Source organism: Mustelus asterias, chromosome 6, assembly GCF_964213995.1.
Source record: "Mustelus asterias chromosome 6, sMusAst1.hap1.1, whole genome shotgun sequence".
Classification (NCBI taxonomy): Eukaryota; Metazoa; Chordata; class Chondrichthyes; order Carcharhiniformes; family Triakidae; genus Mustelus; species Mustelus asterias.
In genome coordinates, this window is record NC_135806.1 from 20,296,887 (window position 1) to 20,309,134 (window position 12,248).

The window sequence follows — 12,248 nt, forward strand, 5'->3', positions numbered from 1 at the left end:
CATTCCCTCCACGACGGGTGCACATTGGCACCGGTGTGTATCATTTACATGATGTACTGCAGCAACTTGCAAAGCCTCCTTTGACACCACCTTCCAAACCCATGACCTCTATCAGTTTGAAAGGCAAGGGTAACAGACGTATGGGAACTCCAAGCCACACACCATCCTGACTTGGAACCATTTCACCATTCCTTCACTGCCACTGAGTCAAAATCATGGAATTACCTCCTTAACGGAACTGTGTGTGTAACACGACTCGATGGACTGCAGCAGTTCAACAAGATGACTCTCTCCCACCTTCTCCAGGAGAATTAGGGATGGGTAACAAATGCTGGCCTTGCTTGTGGTACATACATCCCACAAACAAAAGAAAACTCAGAGGGAGTGACCAGCTGCTGCGTTTGCAATTCCTTCCCCTGTTCCTGTTCCTTCAAGGTGCTTAGCTTTGATGGGACCTCACCTTTGTTTTAGGTGAAAGACCTCGACCTATAATTATCCTTCTTCCCTCAACACTGGAATTCTGACGGCTCTCTTTGGGGCCTTACACCTGTTTTAAGTGGCAGAAATTAAAGCCATGTGGAAATGAAAGAATAAAACTGCACATGCCATGTCAGTTGTGCTTAAAAAACAATTAATAGACTAACAGCACCAGGCCTACATGGGCAAAAGTTGCCACCCTGCCAATTAACACTAAATTACAAAATAACTATCTCTTAATACAGTATTAGTGCATGAGTTAACTTTGACAGAACAAATTAAATCCCAAACTGCTTAACTTAGCCAGTTTAAACATAAATCTTGTTTGGACGACAACACACTTTCAGAATTTTATTATCCTTCCTTTGTTAAGCTACCAAAGACTGGAGATAGAATCCTTAATAATCTGAAAAAACAGGATATTAAGCAAGGTTAATAAATTTAAAATATGCAGCACAATTGTGAGACTTAACATCGCGATAGAATCTGATTTGGGACTATAGTTGTTCATGCAGTAGATTCCAAATCTTGATAGTGATATCAGGCAAGTCATCAAAGAGATCCAAGTACTTCTACATAGTGGAGGAGAATCACCTCAAATATTTTAATAGAACATTTGTGGCCAGAATTCAAACTCTGGAAGGAGGATGTTATTCCTATCCTATCAGGAATATCTGGAATTAAGAATCTACTGATGACCATGAAACCATTGTCGATTGTTGCAAAAACCCATCTGGTTCACTAATGTCCTTCAGGGAAGGAAATCCACCATCTTATCTAGACTGACCAATCTTAACTGCCCTCTGAAATGGCCCGAGCGAGACATTCTGTTAAAGGGGAATTAGGGCAAGGCCAGCATTGCCCACATTCCACGAAAGAACAAAGGAGGCTCAGCTGCTTTATCAATGAACTTTTTTCCATCCATCCTATGTTCAGAAGCTGATGATTGTGCAGTGCTTTGTTCCATTTGCAATTCCTCAGTTAATAAAGCTGTCTCTGCCATGGTCTGGACAACATTGGTGAGTGGCAAATGACATTTTGGCATGCAAGTGCCAGACAACGATCACTTCCAACTATAAAGAATCTAACTACCTTCCCTTGACATTCAATGGCATTACCATTGCTAAATTCTCCACCAACAACATCCAAGTGTTATTATAGATCAGAAAGTTTTTTACGACAGCCATATAACTGCTGTGGCTATAAGATCAGGTCAGATGGCCGAGAATTCGGCAGCAAATGAGTGACCTTCTGACTCCCCAAAGTCTTTCCACCATCTCTACAGGCACTCGTCATTTTAAAAAAAACTTGGATAAGCAGTTGAAGTGTTCATGGTGCTGTTAGGGGAGTACACTAAGACAAACACAAGGCATCAAAACACTGTGCAGCCTCCTAAAAGGAACAATCAACTCCTTGATGAGTCTCTGGGTGGCCGTTCTAGGTGGCATTTCATCCCCTTTGGCAAGATTGCATCATGCATTAAATTTGGGCAAAGCCACAGTTTCAAAACAATGTACCACCTTTTCCATCTCAGGGAATCATCAGCACTGATCGGCTGCTGAAGAAGGGCCCCTATGAGTGAGTAGTGAATATAATAATTTTTAAAATACTTTTCCAATTCAATCAAATCAAATCCAGTTCAGAGTCTCAACAAGTTGAGACATTTCAGATCCAGGCTGACAAGACAGGGCAAGCGACCAAACCACCCTGTCCTGGGCCTGATCTACATGAGCCAAGCTGATTGGAGAAGGGGGAGGTTCCTCCTCCAAGACTTGAGCTCATTTGCATCTTAGCCAAAAGGTCGAGGTGCCGCTTTTAAAAATTGCTTCATATGAAACATATGAAGCTTCAGTGTAACCTTATGACCTCAACCAAGTGCAGCATCCTATCCATACTACACTTGATCTTAGCCAAAAGGCCGAGAAGCGATATAATAATTTTTTAAAAATACTTTTCCAATTCAATCAAATCAAATCAAATTCAGAGTCTCAACAAGTTGAGACATTTCAGATCCAGGCTGACAAGACAGGGCGAGCGACCAAACCACCCTGTCCTGGGCCTGATCTACATGAGCCAAGCTGATTGGAGAAGGGGGAGGTTCCTCCTCCAAGACTTGAGCTCATTTGCATCTTAGCCAAAAGGCCGAGATGCCGCTTTAAAAAATTGCTTCATATGAAACATATGAAGCCTCAGCGTAACCTAATGACCTCAACCAAGTGCGGCCGACCATGGGCTGCCGTCCATACACTTGATCTTAGCCAAAAGGCCGAGAAGCGATATAATAATTGTTTCAGTTGAACTAACGCAAATGCAAATTGATGGTAAAGTGGCGTTCTCCAAATGTAAATCATCCTCTGTGGTCTTCACATTATACATGTTATGGTTCTTGAGACAGCTGTAAGTCGGAGAACCCTTTACTTGAAAGCAAAATCCGTTCTATCGTTGATTAGTGAGGCATGCAAAGATTCACTGCTAAACTAGCTCCATTCAACTCTCTGTGTAATCACTGTGTGAGATATCAGCCCTTTCTCTCTATTGACACAATTTAATGAGGTGTCAGCCTTATAGAAACAGGGTTTGAATATCAGGTACTTCTGGATCAAAATGAGGTTGGAAAAATATTTGTTTTGTCATTTACTTAATTTGTTCAACTCCCTGTCATCAGTGCCACAGGATAAAGCAGATTTTGGAGTGGAGCTTTGGGTAGTAAAAACCGCCCGGTGGCATGAAGATTCACTAATTCCTTCTTTCTTCCCAGATCCTGGACTCAAAATCACTCTGACAAATGAGATGAAAGCTCTCACAAGCAGTGCCAGACTGTGTGAAATGAGTTTGGACAGTGGGAGTTCCTGTTGTTTAACTTCCGCAAAGCAAAACTGGCTCCGTTACCACAAGGATGGATGGTGCAGTCAGGTGTTTTCCTGAAGTTAGGTTGTGTTGGGGGGAGAAAAACAGTTCAAAATTGTCAAATCGCAGTAAAAACTAGCAATACTGGCACCAGTAACATTGGAGTTCCATTTTAAGATATCCAAGACCAGTTCAGACAAGGTTTGCTAGTGCCCTTGTTTCCAAGTCATAGAATCATAGAATACCCACAGTCCAGAGGGAGACCAATAGGCCCATCAAGTCTGCACTGAGAACAATCCCACCCAGACTCTATTCCTGTAACCCCACATATTTACCTTGCTAATCCTCCTGACACTAAGGGGGTATTTAGCATGGCCAATCATCCTAATCTGCACATCTTTGGACTGTGGGAGGAAACCAAACCTGGAAAAAAGCCAAGCAGACACGAGGAGAACGTGCAAACTTCACACAAACAGTTACGCAAGGCCAGAATTGAACCCAGGTCCCTGGCGCTGTGATGCAGCAGCGCTAACCACTGCGCCACCGTGCCACCAATGTCTTATTGTTCTTTTTCCTTTTGGTATACAGAGTGGACAGAACCATACTCTTCAAACTGTCAGCATTGTGTTTGTATGGAAGTACTTGATACTTAGATTGGGAATGTGAAAAAAATTGCTCAGATGGCAAAGCCCAAAAATGTACAATTGTACAATGTATTGTACAATTCAGCATCAAAAGCGCTGAAATCGCCAAGAACATGGGAGCAAGCATTCAATTTCCCCAGAGTTTCCAGGATATTGGCTAGGAATGTAATCTTGGCTAATTTATGCATGTGTTGCAAATTTTACTGACTTTGCACATCAAGGTTGTGTCAGCTGAGTTGTTGACTTTACGACAACAACAATAAATACCATAATGATTGATCTGAGTACTTGACAACATCAATGCTTTACAACACATTCTGGGTTGACTGCTAACCAACCTTGGCTTTTTTTTTGTTATAAATTTTCAAAAGTTGGAGAAAAGGATAAGAAAGTATATTAAAACGCTACGTTTATACTTTAGCATAGTTGAACAGCACAAGTTCCAAGCCATAGTCCCACACATTGGTGAGACATCAGTTTACATCCAGACATTTCCTTCCTGGGAGAGTGAAACATTCAGAGAGAAGAAAATATCATTTGGGGCTTTCACACAGCATTCAGCTAAAAAGTAGGTTTTGATAGATGCCCAGGTGTAAGTTCCTTACCTTTTTTTGCAACTAAAGACAGTACCCAACATTTTTGTTTGTGAATTGGGTGCGCAGAGTCAGGAGAATTCTGGGAACCGAGCTTCTAAAAATGGCTGTCCAGGGGTACATACTAGATTAGTGTTGGGGAGGGTGACCCCAGAGAACTGAGGATTCTGTCGTGTGCAGAGTCAGGCTGGGTGGGCACAAAGAATAAAACATGAAATATCCCTCCAGCCCTCACTCCACACACATTCCCCATGCCCCATCCATGTCAACCCATGGAAGCTCATCCCCCACAATCCCCTCCCTCCAATACCTCACTTCATGCCAACCAATGCCCCTGTACCCAACTCCAAAGGCCTTTTAAACTCCCTCTGCTAATCTATGCTCCTTCATCTCCCATCGACCCACATACACTCCATGCCAACCAATTCCTCTCTACCCATCAACACATGACCTTCTAAATCCCCTTTGCCAACTCATGCCACTCACCACTCTTTGCCCTTACACTCACCAAGCCAACTCACCCAGCATCCATGGTGGGCAGACATTAGGACTCATGCAGAGGTGAGATAAAGTCCTATGCAAAAGCTTCTAAGTGTCCATTTCAGACTTTATTGAAAAAGATACTTATTCATAAAAAACTACTTACTACATTTACATTCCTTTCACTACGTAATGTCTTATGACAGCAAACATCTTATTTAAGTGCACAATCCCTTATAACAAGCATTGGAATTCAGAGTCCTCCTTCAAAGGATCTATAACCACTTGTAACTGTCAATCAAACTGTGAAATGGCGGGCACTCTATGTGCTGTTATTCAGTAATGAAACTTGCCATGCTTATAGACATAATGAAATAGCAAGCAATCCTTGTTTTAACACTCCAAACATGTTTTCAAAGATTTAAAGGACCGGACTTTTAAGTGCCTTGAGAGCTTCCTTCGACAGTTCCTCTTGTCACCTCTGACAGGTTCTCTTGACAGGTCCTCTTAATACCTTTGACAGTTGATTTTAACAGGTCTGTTGACAGTTCCAATGAGCTTGGCTGACTGTTATGTCAAATATTCTGGGCCACTGAGTGACAGAAACCAGATCAAGAGGGAAAGGGATTAAGAAGATATCTCACTGACAAAAAAAGGGCTGTTAAAGATGCATTGATCTACACTTCGGTGGCACAATACTGCACAACATTGCTTTTTATAGTTCACAACAGATTCATATGCATGAGCACGATATAATGATGACATCTGTACAGTGCTAGTTTCCCAATCTGTCAACATAATTTTTCTGGGTCACTTGTGCTATTACCCACAAAACACTTGTTGTAGTACTCCTTTCCTTCTTTTTCTATCTTGGTTATGTCTGTTCTTTCCAAAGTTCAGGAATGAACAACTATTCATGATGACATGCTGTGTCTCCAGGCGCTGCTTAACCTACTTAATTAAACAGCAGAAGGTACAGTTTCACGCCATCAATTGAGTATTTTGAGTAGATTGTCTTTCTCCAGTGCTCTCATGCTGCTACAATGGGCTTTTGGCAGAATTATGTCAAGGTGGGGGGAAAGGTTCATTCCAATATGGAGAGCTTTTCCCCCTTCCATTATGTTGAGCTTACGATGGGCCATGCCTGGCCATATATCTGACCACTGAACTTCTGTCCAGCGTAAGTCAGCAAAAAAAAAATCAGAAGGTAATTCAGCGCCAGGCCACTAGTGTTGATCTCCCAACTGGAGACCTGTGAGAAGGCCTTGACAGCCATTGCGCTGGGTTGTTGCAGTCAGTGCATCAATTTAAATAAACCATCCATTCCCCATGCATTGTTATGCTGGAAAGAGAAATTGAATTATTTTCATAGCACTGGTCACAGAGATGTAACCTGGGAAATATGAGTGAAAACTAAGCCATTGTTGATGGTAACACCCTGCAGTACCAATGGCAAGAATGAACACACCAGTGAGCCTTCCTTGCTTAATTTGTTCATGGAGTGCAGGCATTGCTGACTAGGCCAGCATTTATTGCTCATCCCTGTGGGCATTTGAGAGTCAACCACATTGCTGTGGCTCTGGAGTCACATGCAGGTGGGACCAGGTAAGGATAGCAGATTTTCTTCCCTAAAGGACATCAATGAACCAGATGTGTTTTTACGATGATTGACAATGGTTTCACGGTCATCATCAGACTTTTAAAAAAAATTCCAGATTTTTATTGAATCCAAATTCCACCACTTGCCATGGTGGGTTTCGAGTCCATGCCCCCAAAGCATTATCCTGGTTCTTTCCTCGCGATTATTAGTCCAGCAACAATACCACTACACCACTGCCTCTTTTGACCTCCTAGGTTGCCTAAAATGTGTGCATTTAACATTGCCATTTGGAAAGTATGAGAAGTCACAACCCGAGAACAGGATGGTCAGTCCACTGTGACCATTTTTTCCTTAGATCAATCACAGTGTCTAGCCACTGACTGCAAAGCCACCGGGGGAAGTTGAAATAATAAGTTATTGGGCAAAGTTCAACATAACAGATCCACATGCGGCAGGGACACTGGAAGTGAGTCAGGAATCTATTAATAATAAAAGTGGTCTTTTCCCCAGCTCTTTAACCCTGCCATGGCATTCCGTTCCAGCTTTCCCAAACAATTAGAAAAAACAGGAGTGATGAAGTGCAATGTCTATCAAAGGAAGGATTTCTAGTTGTGGTGGGAGGGGTCAGAATGGCTGAACCATCAGAAGCCAAAGGAATGGAGAGGAGACATGGGAAGACCGCTTCCCAGTACTCTGGTTCCCAAGGATGTGAGTAAGAGGCTAGCTTCTCAAACCAAGCCAGCATGCATGGAAATGGCTGAGGAAGTGGGTAACAGAAGCATGGTCCCTCAGACCTGGAAATAGTGCCTCAAGAGATTCAAGGAAAGGTGAGTAGCAGGACTCACTCAGGTGCTAAATCCCACACTCTGACTTTCCCAGAATTCTCCTGCATAGCACTCCTCAGAACAAAACACCTTACAGCTCCACTCATTCCTCTTTGTCAGACACCTCCACACCTCCCCATCTAAACTGCTGACACGCATGCACACCCTCACTGTTGTGCCCTTTCACAACCATGCATCATAGCCATCCTGGGCAAATGTTCCCTCTTCTCCATGTAAGTGAAAGCTTGAGCCCCCTGAGCCACTAGTCCTCGCACAAGGGGAGATGGTGGCATAGTGACAATGTCACTGGACTAGTAATCCAGAGACTAGTCTGGTATTCTGGGGACGTGGGTTCAACTATGGTCGTAGCTGGAATTTAATTCAATTAATAAATTATTGAAAGCTAAGCGCAATCATGATTACCATGAAATTATAATTGATTGACATTTTTTAAAAAATCACTAGCCCTGGTTTACTTTTAGAGAAGGAAATCTGCTGGCCAACATGTAACTCCAAAGCCACAGAAATGTTGCTGACTCTTAACTGCCCCCTGAAATGACCTAACAAGCCACTCAGTTCAAGGCCACTTAGGGATGGACAGCAAATGCTGACCTTGGCAATTGATGCCCAAACCCATGAATGGATAAATAAAATTTCCAGAGAGTTGATCCTCTGCCTATAGATTGGTCTGCTGAGGATTTTGTCTCCTTGGAGCTAGATCTTTGTGTCCATCCCCTTTGCTCTGTGGAGTGGTATATGGCTGAGAAGTGAGCGGTTTTGCTCCTGCTACTGTGAGTGATGTTCCACTTGTTCCTCACCAGAGGTCCAATGGAGAGCCGTGGAAGCTGTCTCCCATGTCACTGAGAAGGCTGACAGCAGCTGAAGGTGAGTGAAGTCCGAGACAAGTGAATTGTCAAGCAGTGAAAGCACATTTTCAGCTGACTCTCACCTCAGGAGAGCTGCAGCTATTTAGTTTCCTTCTTTGATGGCTTCTAAGCCTGTCAATTTCACTTAAGAAATGCTTCCCTGGTTTGCCTACCTGATGGGTTCAGAGAGTTGTGTGGAACCTGTGCTCTGGGCTGGGATTTTCGGGTCCCCATCCCTGGCATGTTTTCCAGCAGCGGGGGTGATCCTGCTGAAGTCTATGGTGTTTTGCGTGGCTCACTTGCTCCGCTGCTGGGGAACCCACCATGGGAGTGTCACCTTTAATGGGACCAGAAGATCCTGCTGGCAGGAAGGGCCAGAAAATCCCACACTCAAAAGGTTGAAACCATTCCCTCCAAAATTATACATTTTGTTATAGACAACCGAGGGTGAGATATGAAGGGAAAAAAGTTATCCCACCACCTCTCCTGTCTGTGACACTTCTAACTGATCCAATATTCTAAACTAAAGGCAAAATGCTGCGGATGCTGGAATCTGAAACAAAGCCCTGACAAAGGGCCATCCAGACTTGAAACATTGACTCCATTCTCTCTCCATAGATGCTGCTATATATGCTGAGTTTCTCCAGCATTTTCTGCTTTTGTTCCAATGTTCTAAACTTAGCCCTGTAATAAACTGCTCCACGAACCAATTTTTTAACCATGAAATGCAAAAGAGCTTTCATTATTAAAGAATGTTTTTTCACACATTGGATCAGCCATAAGAGTCACAAAGGTCTGTGCTAAATGGCACATCAACAATGTGAGCATACGGTATTAATGCATTGATGTTTTGTGTAGATGCCTGCAGGGCGATAATGAGTGGTACAGAGCAGGCTACGTGATGACAACACTTAATGCCACTTTAATACTACATCAAAAGCAACAGTATTGGTTCTATTTCAGAGTAATGTAGGTCATTGCCCATTGTTGTGAACTTGGGAAAGCAACAGCCTTGAGCATCCATACCAACCACAGACATGCATCATTAACTCACTGGACTCTCTATTTGTTAAATATTGCAAAGAGAACTAATGAAGCAGCCAGCCTTTTCCAACCATTAAAATATGATTGGGGACATAGTCTATTTTAAATAAACATTAACCTTTTCTTTGGAATTTCTGGTTTTATTTTTCACCGACACTACTTTTGCCAAACTTGTGCCTGCTGTGCAGACATTGCTTTCCCTTTTTTTATTCTTTCAGGGATTGTTGGTGTCACTGGCTGGGCCAGCAATTTTTATTGCCCACCCCTAATTGCCCTTAAGAAAGTGATGGTGGCCTTCTTGAGCCGTGACAGTCCAGGTCTTGCTGCATATGGGCATGGACTGTTTCAGTATCAGAGGAGTCAAATGTTGCTGAATAATCATAGTGACCATCCCCATTTCGGATCTTATAATGGAGGGAGGGTCTCTGATAAAGCAGCTGAAGATGGTGGACAGAACATACCTGGGTTGTTTTTCACATTGCCGGTTAGGTGCTGGTGTTGTAGCCGTACTGGAACAACTTGTCTAGGGGCACGGAAAGTTCTGGAGCACAAGTCTTCAGGACTATTGCTGGAATATTGTGAGGACCCAAAGCCTTTGCAGTATCCAGAGCTTTCAGCCATTTCTTGATATCATGTGGAGTGAATCAAATTGGCTGAAAACTGACATTGGTAATGCTGGGGACCACTGGAAGAGGCTGTGATGGGTCATCCATTTGACACTTCTGGTTGAAGACCATTGCGAATGCTTCAGCCTTATCTTTTGCATTGATGTGCTGGCTCTTCCATTATTGAGGATGGGGATATTTGTGGAGCCTCCTCCTGCAGTGAGTTGTTTAATTGTCCACCACCATTCACAACTGGGTGTGGCAGGACTGCAGAACTTTAATCTGATTCAATGGTTGTGGGAGTGCTTAACTCTGTCTATCACCTTCTTCTTTCACTCGTTTGGTGTACAAGTCACCCTGCGTTGTAGTTCACCAGATTGGCACTTCATTTTTAGGTAAGCCTGATGCTGCTCCTGGCATATTCTCCCACACTCTTCATTGAACTAGGCTTGATCCCCCGGATTGGTGGTAATGGAAGGGGGGTGGTGGCGGGGGGGGGGGGGTATGCTGAGCCATGGGGTTACATATTGTGGTTGTATACAATTCTGCTGCTGTTAATGGTTCACAGCACTTCATGGATGCCGAGTTTTGAGTTGCTAGATCTTTTCAAAATCTATCCCATTTAGCACAATGGTGGTAGTGTCACACAACATGATGGACAGTATCATGAAGACAGGACTTCATCTGCACAAGGATTGTGCAGTGGTCATTTCTACCAATGCTGTTGTGGACAGATGTATCTGCGACAGGTTAGTGAGGATGAGGTCAAGTAGATTTTTCCCTCTTATTGGTTCCCTCACCACCTGCCGCAGACCCACTCTAGCAGTTACATCCCTTAGGACATGGCCAGCTCTGATTGTAGTGCTTCCATCGAGCCTCTCTTGGCGATGAACATTGAAGTCCCCCACCAGAGTACAGTTTGTGTCCTTGCAGCCCTCCACTTGGAGTACCTCCAAGTAGTATTCAACATGAAGGGATATTGATTCATCAGCTGAGGTGGGCCATATGGGTGGGGGGTTGGAGGTGGGGAGCTGTAGATGGTAAGGCGGTTTCCCTGCCCATATTTTACATGCTGCCATGTGACTTCATTGGTTCCTCTCGTTGATCCTGGTACAAACCTTCCTTCTCTCGTGATACACCATATATTGAAAGGATGTTCCCACCTTTTTCTCTTGCTTCTCTTCCTTTCCTGAAAATGTGCACTTCTGCATTGCAGTGCAGTTGATTGGATGGCTGGCATCCTCCTGTATCTAACTGAGTTGCTTATGATTGAGCTGCGAGCCACAACAGCAATTGTCAGCAGGACGTCTGACTACATTTTGCTTTTGCATCCAATATTATATCATCATTGCGATGTGAAACCTAATAATGGCATGGGTGGGATGGAGAAAGTTGAGCTAATATTTTCTGAATAAGTTAGTTGAAGGGGAAATGATTAAATGCGGAGGGGCTATTTTTCACTCAAGGCTCAAGTGCAATCACATACAGGTGTGTGTTAAATAAAACAAACAGATAATTCACCAGGGATCAGGAGCAAAGTTCAGAAATGAAGAATGACTTCAACTGTCAATTATGTATGAATAGCATCAGATTAGAAACAGATGGATCTACACAGTACCTATGAATGACTACCATACATGTATAATTTTGAGTCGACAGAAATAGCTCTGACAACAGTACTTAAGTTTTAGTGAGACATATGCATGTCATTAAAGTGACAAGAATACTAACTACAATATGTGTTCTATAATTTAGTTCCTTCCCAAATACAGGGTTGACTTAACCATTTTTTGTTGCGTTTTACTGAAGCTTACATCCTCCTCCTGACAGGATTCTGTTTGCATTTTATTTACCATTTACATTTATGGAATACATTGATCATAAACACAGTATAGAATGAGTTTATGGCCCAGATGTAGTGAAACCTTCAAACCCAGGTGCAGAGCCAGCAATATAAAATTGATGCCGGAAGCTCACGCTGGCCTCATTGAAAAAGGGGCCAAAGAGGCCTCTTTTTTCCAGTGTTTCTGGAGAGTAAATGCTCGAGAGCTATATTGGAACGATGGGATTGATCAATTGAAAGGAGGCACAGTGGTTAGCATGGTGGCACAGTGGTTAGCACTGCCGCCTCACAGCGCTAGAGACCCAGGTTCAATTCCCGGCTTGGGTCGCTATCTGTGCAGAGTCTGCATGTTTTCCCCTTGTCTACGTGGTTTTCTCTGGGTGCTCAGGTCTCCTCCCACAAGATGTGCTGGTTAGGTGCTTTGG

The 12,248-nt window shown here is 43.3% G+C and overlaps 1 pseudogene; it reads right to left on the bottom strand.

Annotated features, from left to right (window-relative positions):
* Window positions 1-2,272: 2,272 nt before the first annotated feature.
* Window positions 2,273-2,407, bottom strand: LOC144495368 (U2 spliceosomal RNA; annotated as a pseudogene).
* Window positions 2,408-12,248: the final 9,841 nt, after the last annotated feature.